At 44.5% G+C, this 13621-nt stretch overlaps 1 protein-coding gene across 2 annotated transcripts in view; it reads left to right on the forward strand.

The window, feature by feature from the left end:
* TTBK2 (tau tubulin kinase 2) overlaps positions 1–13621 on the forward strand; it is a 95567-nt gene that overhangs the window by 3488 nt on the left and 78458 nt on the right. The window lies entirely within an intron of this gene.

Raw genomic sequence — 13621 nt, forward strand, 5'->3', positions numbered from 1 at the left:
AGTTAAGGACAGTAGAGTTGGGTATCATCTGCATATTGATGGTACCTTTCCTTCCTGACCAGTGATTTCATGTTAAACATCATGGGGAAACAGGCCCTGGGGGACTCTGTCACTTTTATTTACCAATGTGTTGTCTTCAACACTTTAGGAGACAGTTCCTCATTGACAACTTCAGAAATCTTGTGGAAGAGTGCTTCACAAATCTTGCCCTATTGACTAAGGGCATTTCTGAAAGAAAGTAACAGTGAAATGTCAGTCAGGTCCACAAACTATATACATCTGTATTGCTTGTGCATGGTGGAAAACATGAAGAATTACAGGTGATACATAACACTGTCTGGTTTGCATAAAGAAAGGTGTGATATGCAGTATCTTACAACATATCATACCTTCTTTGTATGTATACATTTAATATAGTTTATAAATGTTTTCTTAACACTTCTGTCAGCTGAGGCAATATTACACCTCATCACCCACTCTTGGGGCATTATGGTATTTTGTATCTTACCACCCTCCTATGGCATGGTTAGGCATGGGATTTGCCGACCTGAATAGGAATTAAATTGGGGGGAGGGAATTCTGAGGGGTACTCTGACGCTGTTTTTGCTTGTATTTTGGTATTTTCTATGTTCTTTTTGTTTTATTGGAAACCCTATGGTTTTATCTGTAATCCACTGAAAGCTGGCCTGCCCGAGAGCAGTGGGAAATAAAATCAAAAAATAGATAAATAGATAAATAAACAAACAAATAAATAAATAATAAAGTGAGGTGCTAGGACTTCAGAGTTATATTCCTTACCAGCAAGGACCCCCCCCCCCCAACCCAATACTCCATCCTTTTGTGTATATTTTCAGTTGGCTATGGTTAGTAATTGTTGTCACTATTTGTATATTTTCAAAGGAAAACTCATTCCAAATTTAAATGTTTGTGGTTCTGAGCTATGGCTCACATTAAGTTTTAAAGACAGGGTGTATATTTTAACCTTTCTCTGACTGTGTTGGGGGGGGGTATAGGAAGCTTCTATGTAGACTTGTCCCAAGTCAAAGAGAAACTATTTCAGTTTCTTCATAATTCATGTGGTGTCTTTAGTTCTCTTCTGGAGACTATGAATAAACAAGGGAAGCTGACCACACGGGACTATGAAGTTCTTTTAAAAAAATTATTGGAATGCTAGACAGCTTCTCTGGAACTATCCACATAGAGGAGGTGTGGGTGAATAGTTGACCATCTTGAAAAAGTACAGCAGTATATGACTTGAGTCAGTTAAGATAAAATGTAATAAAACGATGTTTGGGTGACAGCTATGATAGAATTTATATCTGCTTTCCCCATGCTTTTAGGGAGACAACTCGGTAAGTATGGTTTGGACTAAATTTGCTATAAAAACACAGTGTAATATTTTCTAGGCCTGCAACACATAAGGAACATCTGATTAAATATAGTTTATTCTGGCAGTCTTCAAGCAAAGGTTGGATATACACTTTTCTTGGATGCTTTAGGATGCTTTGGGTTGATCCTGCGTTGAGCAGGGGGTTGGACTAGATGGCCTGTATGGCCCCTTACAACTCTATGATTCTATAATTCTAAATATGGCGGCGTTCTAGTGGCTCAGTTATAGTTCTTTGTCTGTATTCCTGAACTGACTGAAACTTACTTTTGAAAACTTACTTTCACTGATTGTTGTGCTCAGTTTGATCAACATACAGTGTTTAAATATACTTTACTAAAAATAAGGTCACTGAAGTTAATTCTTTTGAGAATAAACTCCTTATAAGTTGCAAAGGGAAAGTTATATATTAGCAAAAGATGGTTTGCTATCTACAAAGCAACATTTTGATTTATTATTTATTATTATTTTTTGATAGAGGACCATTGGCTTGAAACAGACGAGAACATTTCAGTGTTTATGTTATTTTACTTTGTTTATGTACAACCTTTCTCCTTGGTGGGGAAAGTATCTTACATTGTTTTTCTTTCCTCAATTTTACCTTCATAGCAACTTTGTGAGATAGGCTAGGTTGGCTGGCCCAAATTCCATGGCAAAATGGGGATTTGAGCCCAATTGTCCTAGATCGTACTTTGATGCTTTAACCACTATACCCAGCTGGCTCTCAGTTTTAGGTAATTCACATTGCTCTTGCATTGTTTATCTTTGAATTAATAATTGCGTGTTGTAGTCTTTGACTCTCAGTCATAAAAACTGCTTTGTTTGTTCCTGGTGGCATCTAGCAAATGTTACATGGTTTTGATATTTAATATGGAATTGTATCTTGTTGCTGTTTTGATTCATATTAAAAAGGGTTAATTCTTGTCACTTGCAGGCTTAGGGGGAAATTATGCTTAAGTCTCTTGTGGCACAAAAAGAATTGAAATAGGATTTCTTCAAGTATGTGAACATTATGATTCTTAGGAGCAGCATCATTACAGTTTTGATCAATGAAATATAGTATATGGATGTTCTTGTTGATTAAAGCAGGTGAGGCTACACCATCAGACATATTCTGTATGATGAGGAGACAGAAGCTAAGCTAATAATATAGTGACACTAGGAAAGCAATCTACTTACACAGACTCACAGCCTTCTGGCCTCCAAAAAATTATGCAGATCTTTAACAATTATCCCTTAGCATCAAATAGGATGTGAAGATAGCAATGGTACTAATTTATTTACTTATTTCTTGTTGAGCCTCGAGAGAGACTGCAAAATTATAAAACAATAACACCATTATAACATAGAGAAACAAAAATAAAAACAGTGCATTCAATAAACAGTGCAATATGAGAGAGCAAAAGAGGGGAAATTGCCATTATTTTTTTGGTCGACAATTAAAGTACAACCCCGTTCCCTTTATTAAAGTGCCCTCCTGAATAATTCAGTGTTACTGCACAATTCAGATTCTCTGGGATAATAGTCATGTGGTTGTCTTCCTAATCTCCCCAGGCATGCCATTCTACCAGGAGGAAACCATAACAGAGGATGTATGTCCCAGCATAGGGTACTCAGTTGTGAGGTCCTGCAAGGAGCCATAGTCTTCCCTATGTTATTTAACATCTATATATGCCCCCTTGCCCAGCTGATCCAGAGTTTCAGGCTGGGTTACCACCAGTAAACTGATGACACCCAGCTGTTTCTGTCAACACCACCAGCTGGTGGCTTAAGTGGAGCTTACTGAAGTTGAATCCAGCCAAGATGGAGGTCCTCTGGCTAGGTCCACTTTGGCCAGCTAAGGCCAATTGCGTGGTAGCCCCCAGCCCCAAAGAAGTGTGACTGGCCTCAAACTGGGCTAGGGCTTTCTGATGGAAGGAGCTCCTGGAGAACATTGGGACTCTGATGGAGCTGGGATGAGGGGAGGAGTTATATCAGACAACAGCTCTGCATGTAAGCCAACTGAATGGCATCATGCTGCTAGATTTAACACGTTTTAACTAGCTTTATATGTATTTATCTGTTCCACTTAATATTTCTGGTAAGGGCTTGGAGGAGGAGCGTGTCTCGTTGCTTAAGTGCCACTCAATACTTAACATCCACTCAGGGTGGCTGTTCCACCACTGAATGCCTCCTCCTCCAACAGGCTTGCCTGTCTGTCCAGAGGCCAGCCATTTGCCTTCCGTCCCCCACCCCTGATCTCCTCCTTCCACTTCCCTCCGAAGCTTGAAGGCCACAGATTCCTGCTGCCTGAGAGTTGCCCCTGCCATTAAGTTCCCTGCCTGAGGCCTCCAGCCTGCAGCCTTTCCAAGTCCTGGGGAGAGGGAGATTCCATCCTCAGAGTTCTTCCACCCCCCCACCCCCCAAGCCGGTACACATTGTATTCCTGAATGCAATGGGCTTTGTCCCTAGTATGTTATATGGTTTTATTATTTATTGTGAGCCACCCTGAGATAACTAGTTCAAGAGGGGATGGTTTATAAATATAAATAAATAAATCCCTCAAAGATCATTAAGATCACCAGAAGAACATCTGCTCAGGATTCCTGGCCTAAAGGAACTAACATTGTACTAGTAGAACTCTCAGCATAAAGAAATCTGGGCCTTGTAGAACTTCAATTCCACAAGGCCTGCAAGACAGAGCTGTTCTCCCAGATTTATAGTCGGGGCCTGAAGGAACCATCAAGAAGTGCTTGCCTCACCACTGGAGATGAGGAAGATCTCCATAAACATTAGAACAGTGGTCCCCAACCCCCGGTCTGGAGACCGGTACTGGTCTGTAGATGAGGCATTACCAGGCTGCAGCTCCTCCTCGTCCTCCTCCCTGGCTGCTGCCTTGGGGGCTGCCCTGCCACTGCCGCTGGCTCACCTTTGGTGCTCTCCAGCGGCCGCCATGGCTGGGGTCCCCCTCAGCGTGGCACTGCGCAGCTGCTGCTGGCAGCGCCCCCCAGCGGGTGGCAGGAAGTCAGGGGCGCCAGCAGGAAAGCAAGTGGAGCAGGGACTTAGGTGGCGGCGACATCCCTCGGCAAAAGACTACCCCCCCCCCCCGGGCCTCAGTAAAATTGTCAAGCGTTGGCTGGTCCCCGGTGATAAAAAGGTTGGGGACCACTGCTCTAGAACACCTCCCCTTGTCTGCTATGTAAATTAGTTGGGGTATTCAACAATGGTTATGCTTTAATCTTATTCATTTTTTTAAATAATGTTATTACCCACCCTGCGCTATATAGGAAGGACAGGCTAGAAGATAAGATTTATTTATTTAAGCAAGACTATGTTTCCTCCTCTAAGGTGGAATGTTTTCAGGCATATTGACTCAGTGACAGTAAGGTGAGTCCATGAGAATGGTCCTTTGATCCTCATATGTTCATTCTGACATGCTAGATTTTGGCATTCCCATCATTAGGGAATGCCAAACTGATGCGATTCTTTGCCTGTTTCTTATGCTCACAAATGGAGCAATTCTACTTAGATGCCCTTTTTAATAAAGAGGTTTGCTCTATGGTTGGACGTTTCAGCGCCCAAAGCATCCGTTCGCTTCCGGGATAGCCAGCGCCATGGCATGAGAGGGGAGGAGCTGCGTGGCGCTGGCTGCGGTAGGAGCGAATGGCCGCCGAAGCACCCATCTCTAGCTCTAAATATATCCTGCCCTTGCTTAGTAGGCATCCTGAGGGTTGTGCGCAGCAGCGTCCAAATCAGCTGTTCCAGGCCAACGCAGCCGTCACTGCACCGTGGGGGGGGGGAGGCGCAGGTGCCGGTGTGTAACTCGGCGCTCACATGCAGGCACCTGCATGTGTGCAGAGGAGGGAACTCAGAAGTTGAGCTGTACAATAAAAGAATGTAAAAATGGTATTTATTATAGTGCACAATTAAAAACTACATAAAAACTATACAGAACTAACTGCACATAAGACCAAACGCATTTCAACACTACTGGGTCTTCCTCAGTGGTCAGAATTGTAATAATACACTCTATATAAAATGTCTAAACCCATTATAAAGTGTAGCTGAGTGGTTGAATGGGATCTGTAAATTATGGCTCCAACCAATATATGTAAATTTTAGACTTTATGGAGACCACCTCCTATGGCATATGCCTAGGCTCACCACTCTTCGCTATTATATAATTCTGTGCTGAGAGTGTATCTCATGTGCGTCAGAAAAAAAGCCAACGCAGCCATCACTGCACCGCGGGGGGGGGGGGGAGGTGCAGGCCCTGGTGCATAACACGGCGCACAAGTGCAGGCACCTGCATGTGTGCACCAACTGACGTACCAGCGCCCGTGCCTCTCGTTCCCCAGCGGTGTGGTGCTGGCTGCGTCGGCCTGGAGCAGCCGATTTGGACACCGCCGCGCACAACCCTACCACTATGCAGGACACCCACAACCCTATCACTCATCTACTGTAACCTGCCACCTCCTTGAACCTTCACAGAATCAGCCTCTCTGTCAGATAGCTATCCAGCCTTTGTTTCAAAATCTCCGAAGATAGAGAACTCACCACCTCCTGAGGAAGCCTGTTCCACTGAGAAGCCACTCTGTCAGGAACTTCTTCCGGACGTTTAGCCAAAAATTCAATTAATTTAAACCCATTGGTTCTGGTCCGACCTTCTGGGGCAAGAGAGGACAACTCTTCTCCATTCTCTATGTGTCAGCTTTTTAAATACTTGAAGATGGCTATCAGATCCCTTCTCAATCGTCTCCTCTCCAGGCTAAACAGACCAAACTCCCCCAGCCTTTCCTCATATGTCTTGGTCTCCAGACCCCTCACCATCTTTGTTGCCCTCCTCTGGACATGCTATAGTTTGTCTACATCCCTCTTCAACTGGGGTGCCCAAAACTGAACACAGTATTCCAAGTGAGGCTGAACCAGAGCAGAGTACAGCGGTACCATCACCTCCCATGATCTGAAAATGATACTCCGTTTGATACAGCCCAAAATCCCATTTGCTTTTTTGGATTTGGATTGTGATGTCTTTACATTAATGCACAGAATATGGGATACAAGCAGGAGGAACTAGTAGTCTTTATAGAGGAAAGGGACTGTGACCTAATAGGAATCACAGAAACTTGGGTTGGATAATACTCACAATTGGAATACTAGAATTGAGGGGTACAATCTATTCAAATGGGACAACAAAGTAAAGAAGGGGGGAGGGTAGCAGTATATGTTATGAATCTTTATACTTGTGAAGAAATACAGGTACCTGAGCATGAAAGTTCAGTTGAGTATATTTGGGTAAATATAAAAGGAGTAGGAAGTGAGAATGGTATTATTGTGGGAGTCTGCTATAGTCTTGGGTGAGATACTGCTAGACCAAATTACACAATTTTCAAAGAAGGGGGAAACAGTGGTCATGGGTGACTTCAATTATCTGGATATCTGTTGGAGGACCAACTCTGTTATTATTTAATACTAGATTAAAAGCCCATTTTATGCAAAAAATAAAATGGGCGCTAGAAGGGCTCAGCCTCCCCCCTGGGGCGACTCCCACAGGGTTCTGTGTGGGCGGGGAGGCAGGCGGCAGACCAGCGGCCTAGTAGCGCAGCGGGGCTGAGGCTGGCTAGTGGGGTGTTACTCATGGGGGGCAGGCTCCTCAGATCTCCTCGTCTGGCGGCCATGTTGTCTCGGGTGGGCGGCGAGTATGGCGTGCTGCGCTGTTGTCGGAGTGGCAGGGCGGGGGACGGGCTGTGGTCGCGGCAGCGTAGAGGGTGGGCAACGATGTTTCCGGGGGCCGCTTGCCGCGGAGCGGCTCGGTGGTGGCCTCATTGTCGCGGCAGCCATCTTGCTGTGTGGTTGCTGGCCGGTGACGCAGCGAAGTTGCCGGAGACGTTGGAGAGCGTGGAAGCTTCCCGGAAGGTGGGGGAGAGGGCCGGGGACGGCAAAAGCTGCAAGCGCGGAGGCTGGGTGCAGCGGCCAGGCCAAAGGTTGTGGAGATTGCGTCGAAGTTGGTTCCTGGTCTCGGCGGCGGCGGTGTGTCTGAGGGCGGCAAGGGGGGAAGTGGGCGGTTGGGGAAGGGCAGTCGCTGGGCGGAGGGGCAGAAATTCTCCCGGAGGCCAGCCGTATGGGGCTAGCCTCCTCCCTGGCAGCCATCCGGCTAGGATGGCGGCTCGGGAGGACTGCAGAGTTCTCGGTGCGGCATCCGGAGACGGGCTAAGTGGCCAGTAGGGAAGCGCGCTTTGCGCGCCTCCCAATTGGCCACTTGGCCCTGGAGTGGCACTCGGAGGAGTGAATCAGGAGCCGCTTTGCGGCTCCTGATTTGCTCCTCTGAGTTTTTATCCCGGACAGAGCCCACCCTAACTCCTCCCCGACAGCCCTTACTCCTTTATTTAATCCGCTCCGCAGGAGCGGATTAAAGATATTTGTTAAACATTTATTGGGTGATATGACCATATACGCTCATGTCAACCTACCTACCCCTCTCAAAATGGCCAATGATGGGCCAGGAGGAGGTGGGAATTGGAAGGTCCCTGGGTAGACATGTGCACAGCTATGCTTCCCAATCATATTCTGCATTATCCTGCCACTTCTGGGGTTTCTTGAAGCCTGAGGAATGTTTCAGAGGTTACTCAATGGTAAGAAAGATGAGAAAGGCTCCTCAAGGAAGAGGAGTAGTCCCAAGAAGGTATGGTGCTATAGTGTTCACCTTTCAAAGCAGCTTTTTTTTCTCCCACTAAGGCAATTTTTGTAGCTCGGAGATAACTTAATTTTGGCAACCCTTCATAGTGTGATATCTGACTCTTGTGGATATTTTTATATAAAAGGATCTAGGCCTTCTCCCCACTTGTGATGATTTTTGACAGTCTCTGGAGACCAGTTGTTTTATGCTGCCCAGTCTGCTATGAGGATAAAATCCCATATTTCTCTGTCCAGCACAAAGGAACCAAACAGAAGTACACGATTCATCTGTGACACTCAGTATGTTTCAGCTTCTAGAAATGAAAAACAGAGAGGACATAGTAATAGCAAACAATATATGAAAGAAACAGGTTCTCCAAACATTGTTAGTTGGACTCAAATAAAAATTGGCTTATTTGGGAGAACCTGTTTCTTTTATGTCTGCATATGTCATTCATATCCATCCATATCTTATCAACTTGGTGACTCTTAATAATTGTGAAACAGCCCTGGGGGACGAACGGTCCGGCCTCTCCAGGGCCAATCGGTGCAGCCAGCTGCACCCTGATTGGCTCTGACCCTACAGCTCCCACCCTCCCTGTCTGAGTGGGAATAGGTCCAATCAGGGTGCAGCCAGCTTATGAACGGGCTTTGAAGCTAATGCCTTTATAAGTTTAGCTGTTTGGAGTGTTGTATGTTACATATGATGTATGTTAATGGCAGAAAGCAAAGAGGAACTAAAGAGCCTTTTGATGCGGGTGAAGGAGGAGAGTGCAAAAATTGGCGTGAAACTCAACATTAAGAAAACTAAGATCATGGCATCCGACCCTCTCAATTCCTGGCAAGTAGATGGGGAAGAAATGGAGTTACTGACAGATTTTATTTCCCTGGGCTCCAACACTGCAGATGGGGACTGCAGCAAAGAAATTAAAAGACACTTCTCCTGGGGAGGAAAGCTATGGCAAATTTAGACAGCATCCTAAAAAGCAGAGACATCACCCTGGCAACAAAAGTGAGTCTAGTCAAGGCTATGGTATTCCCAGTTGCAATGTATGGCTGTGAAAGTTGGACCATAAGGAAGGCCGAGCGTCAAAGAATTGAGGCTTTTGAACTCTGGTGCTGGAGAAGACTCTTGCGAGTCCCTTGGACTGCAAGGCAAACAAACCGATCGGTTATAGAGGAGATCAGCCCTGACTGCTCCTTTGAAGGCCAGATCCTGAAGATGAAACTCAAATACTTTGGCCACCTCATGAGAAGAAAGGACTCCCTGGAGAAGAGTCTAATGCTGGCAGCGATTGAGGGCAAAAGAAGAAGGGGACGACAGAGAATGAGGTGGCTGGATGGAGCCACTGAAGCAGTTGGTGCAAACTTAAATGGACTTCTAGGAATGGTAGATGACAGGAAGGCCTGGAGGATCATTGTCCATGGGGTCACGATGGGTCAGACATGACTTCGCACCTAACAACAACAACAAAGAATTCTTGAATTATCCAATGTTTACATATAGCTTTCTTCTGAAAGAAGGGCTGATCTGTAATTCACTGTTAATGTATCTAATTAATCAGTGTCAAATGGTAATTACTCTTTGGGCACATAAATGTATTATGGTATCATTTTGTGAGCCAGCTGTAAAGTCTGTTGTGTGCTGTAATGCAATGGGCGCTGCATTCACACAAGCAGTGGCTGATGGCTGCCAGAAGCGGTCAGGAGCAGCCTTGGCAGGGTCGTGTTCTCCCTGGCTTGGCCTGCAGGGCACACAGCCACCTCCGCTCACTCATTCCCACCCTTCCCAAGCATGCAGCCTGCATCTGGGCCCCGCCTCCCCTCAGCCAGCAGCACCCTTCTTCCCCTTCCTGCAGCACGAGGAGCTGGTGCTGGATTTGGCGCTCCGGGATGTACACTTTATATGAGCCTCTTGTGGCGCAGAGTGGTAAGCGGGAGAAATGCTGTCTGAAGCTGTCTGTCCCTGAGGTTGGGAATTCGATCCCAGCATCCGGCTCAAGGTTGACTCAGCCTTCCATCCTTCCGAGGTCGGTAAAATGAGTACCCAGCTTGCTGGTGGGTAAAACAGTAATGACTGGGGAAGGCACTGGCAAGGCCACCCTGTATTGAGTCTGCTATGAAAACTCTGGAGGGCGTCACCCCAAGGGTCAGACATGACTCGGTGCTTACACAGGGGATACCTTTACCTTTACACTTTATATATGGCTTTGCCAGCTGAATATAATCCTTTATATATATAATTAAGCAGTGAAGCGAAAGGAAACAATATATTTAGCAAAGTGGGTTCTGGCATATAAGAGCTTATGCCACAATACATTTATTAATATAGAATCCTAGAGTTGGAAGGAACCATGCAGGCCATCTAGTCCAACTCCCTGCTTAATGCAGGATCAAACATCCAGGATAAGTATCTGTCCAGCTGCTGCTTAAGGATTGCCAGTGAAGGGGAGTTCACTACCTCCTTAGGCAGCCAATTCTATTACTGAACTACTCTGACTGTGAACCTCACCCCCCCCCGCCTCAGTATATAGCCAATATAGTTCTACATGTAGCTTAAGCCCATTATTGCAGGTCCTGTCCTCTACGGGCAATCCCTCCTCCAAGTGACAGCCTTTCAAATACTTAAAGAGATTATTTATGTTCCCTATTCCTGTTCTCCCGGCTGAACATTCCCAAGTCTCTCAGTTTTCCTTATAGGGCTTGGCCCCCAGGCTCCTGATCCTCCTCATCACTCTCCTTTGCAACCTCTCAATTTTGTCCTTTTGGAAGTGAGGCCTCCAGAACTGCACACAATACTCCAGGTGCGATCTTACCAATGCAGTATACAGCGGGACGATGGTGATTTTGATGTGATGCCTCTGTTCATACAGCCCAAGACTACATTCACCTCATTTAATGACATCATACTGTCTGCTCATATTTAGATTACAGTCGACAAGTTCCCCAAGATCCCATTCACACACACTGTTACCCAGAAGTGTATCTTCCATCCAGTAGGCCTGCTTCTCATTTTTATGACCCAGATGTAGAACTCTGCACTTATCTTTATTGAATTGCATCTTGTTCTCTTTAAGTTATCTACACACATTTTTAGAGTTGGCAACAACAGACAAGCTAGAGCCTTAACTGGTTTCTGCTATGAACTGCTCCTTTTTGATTGGCAACACATTATTAAATATGGCATGGTTATTTATTTACTAGATCCTGGGAGTAATGCTTCTTAATAAGCATTTATATTAAATTATGTTTTTTCCAACGTATTGTACATTACAACTCTGTATTCTTCCTTTGTAGCATAAGGGAAGTTGAGCCCAATAATGTCTTGCTTTAGACTACCACTGAGTTTATAGCTAAACATTTTATTTAAAACGGGAGGTTTTCTGGTCTTAAATGACTGTCTTAGCTACTAAGATATATTACCCCTCAATCCTTACCTTCATCTTAGTTCAAGTTGTTCTTTGAATGGTAATGGCATTTATCGCAGGATGCCTTTAAATTAGGCTATGTTTCATTGTGGCTTTCTGTACTGTTGTCCAATATCCATGTGACTTTCCATACATTTTTCTACATAAGTGTTTTCCATAGACTGTTTCATCAGTCACTAACCCTCACAACAACACTCATAAAGTTCCCCAGAATGTAATTACTTTCACACTAAAATCTCGCAATTCAGGTGCAGCGCTTAATGCACTCCCTATTTGCTGCACGTTTTGTAAATCATGAGAAAAAATGACCCCCCCCCCCCCCCGGAATTCACAGTAACCTAAAGTGGAAGGCCAGATGTCACACTGGCTTCCTCCACTGTTTCCTGCTCCAAAATGATGACATTTGAGATCTGACCAATGCTGTGTCCCTGCCTGCCCTCCTCCACTCCCCACTGTATTTTTTAAATAATTGAACATGATTGCATTACAGTGCAGTCCCAAAGTAGTAGTAGAAGAAGAGTTAGTTCTTATATGCTGCAAGCACAACACAGACACCGTCTCCCCCCCCCCCCCAGCAAGGCTGAATGTTCAACAGAACATTCTTTGTAAATCTCATGCAGGGAAATGGCGCCTTTGTCAGTTTCTTGCAGGGAGGCTAGGAACATTGTTACTTTCATTCAGCTGCCTCTGGTGGCTTTCCCCAAGTACCAAAAAAAAGAGAGCTGTCTTTTTGCTACTAAGTCCGAATGTAATAACTGAGATGTTTTTTTAAAATAACATGCACTGAAGGGAGAGACAACTGACAGCACAGAAGGCTTTCCTGAAGAGGCACACTTAAAATAAAGGTGCAAGCAGGCACCATTTCCCCCAAGCTGTCTTTGATTTGCATTGCTCCTGAGAAGGCTGGGGGTGGGGGAATTAACCACACAGCATATGGAAAAGGGGAATGCTTGGGAAGCTTTCCCATGGGAGGGGAAGGAAGTGAGGGGAGAGGGAAGATGATGATGAGAGTGAGATATGAGAACAAGTGAGGATGAAAGCGACATTTTCCTGTTTTGATTGTGTTGGGGCATCAGATGATTGTGTATTCTCAAGTTTTCTTTTTTAAAAAGGGAGGTGAGGTGGGAGCCAGGACCGCCGACTCTCCTGACAGAACTGTAAAATGCAAGCCATGAATGGACTCCTGGATGTTGCCAGAGAAAACCACAAATGTAGAATGCTGGGTACAAAATTGGGGTCGGTATCCTGAAGTCAGTGCAGCAAGAACATTTCAGCAAATAACAGTTGCGTAAACGGCCGTAGTATATACCAGGCTTAAATAGCCCTTAAATAGACCTAGTGAAAAATTGTCCTCAAAAATGATAAAGTGCTGTTGGTCATCCTTTTAAATCCATACTAAAGCCATGGAAGATCTTTGCTTTTATATCACAGCATGAGATCATATAGGTAAGTTATCTCCAGGATATAAAATTGTGCATTTCTGGAGATTTGGTTATCACAGAGTGCCTCAAATAAAGGAGAATTGTTAAAATATCTAATGGTTTCTGTTCTATTTGTCTGCTATCTTTTGTTGATGGTATATTTTCCCTACCCTATAGAATTATTAAGGAATAGAAGTTTCAGAAGGCTCTACAAAACTGTGTATATGCATGGACAGATATCTGTTGATGGATAAAATAGTCTCTTCATAATGGGAAAATGTGATATTGAAAGTGGTTAGATGAGACATAGGGGCTAGTTCAAAGGAAAGCTTGCTGTGGTACAAAGTTTACACAGGAAACTATTACTTCAGTCCTTGGCCACATGATTCTGAGAATCAGCCTCCTGCCTGCAATATGGGGGATAATATTGATTTGTTTTTCAGGATTGGTATAAAAAACTAATAAGATGTCTATAAGAGCCAACACAGAAAAGGGAATGTTGAAAATATAGGTATTCAAAAAGTATCATCATTTTGATTTCCTCCCCTTAAAAGTCTTGGAATTATCACACACAGTTACAAAGATTTTGTTATCTACTACAGAAAGTCCTCCCCATCCCAATTTTCTTAGGGATATGCTGAAGAGTTCAAGGCGCACCATTATTTTACTTCAGTTATTCAGTATGTCATGGTATATATATTTTAGGAGAAAAAATCATTAGACTTCTTTGG

Source organism: Paroedura picta, chromosome 2, assembly GCF_049243985.1.
Source record: "Paroedura picta isolate Pp20150507F chromosome 2, Ppicta_v3.0, whole genome shotgun sequence".
In the NCBI taxonomy this organism is placed as follows: domain Eukaryota; kingdom Metazoa; phylum Chordata; class Lepidosauria; order Squamata; family Gekkonidae; genus Paroedura; species Paroedura picta.